Here is a 488-nt window from a genome sequence, read left to right as displayed (position 1 = left end):
AATCACAGCAACAACAAAAATAAATAGATGGGACCTGATAAAATTAAAAAGCTTCTGCGCAGCTAAAGAAACTGTCACAAGAGCAAACAGACAACCTAGAGAATGGGAGAAAATTTTTGCATGCTACACATCCGATAAAGGGCTCATAACGAGAATCTATTTAGAACTCCGGAAAATCATCAAGAAAAAATCAAACAACCCTATCAAAAAGTAGGCAAAGGACATGAACAGAAACTTTTCAAATGAAGACAGAATAATGGTCAACAAACATATCACAAAATGCTCAATATCTCTAATAATCAGGGAAACGCAAATCAAAACCACGATGAAATATTACTTATCTCCAGTGAAAATGGCCTTTATCAAAAAGTCCCAAAACAATAAATGTTGGCATGGATGTGGAGAGATAGGAACTCTCATACACTGCTGGTGGGACTGCAAACTAGTGCAACCTCTGTGGAAAGCAATGTGGAGATACCTTAAAGAGA

At 36.7% G+C, this 488-nt stretch overlaps 1 pseudogene; it reads right to left on the bottom strand.

Moving 5' to 3' along the window:
• The window catches only part of LOC105819300, a 73,793-nt pseudogene that overhangs the window by 20,684 nt on the left and 52,621 nt on the right, over nt 1-488 (bottom strand).

This window comes from Propithecus coquereli, unplaced genomic scaffold, assembly GCF_000956105.1.
Source record: "Propithecus coquereli isolate 6110/MARCELLA unplaced genomic scaffold, Pcoq_1.0 Scaffold479, whole genome shotgun sequence".
NCBI lineage: Eukaryota > Metazoa > Chordata > Mammalia > Primates > Indriidae > Propithecus > Propithecus coquereli.
The sequence above is the reverse complement of the archived record's forward strand: the minus strand, read 5'-3'. Positions and strand labels throughout refer to the sequence as shown.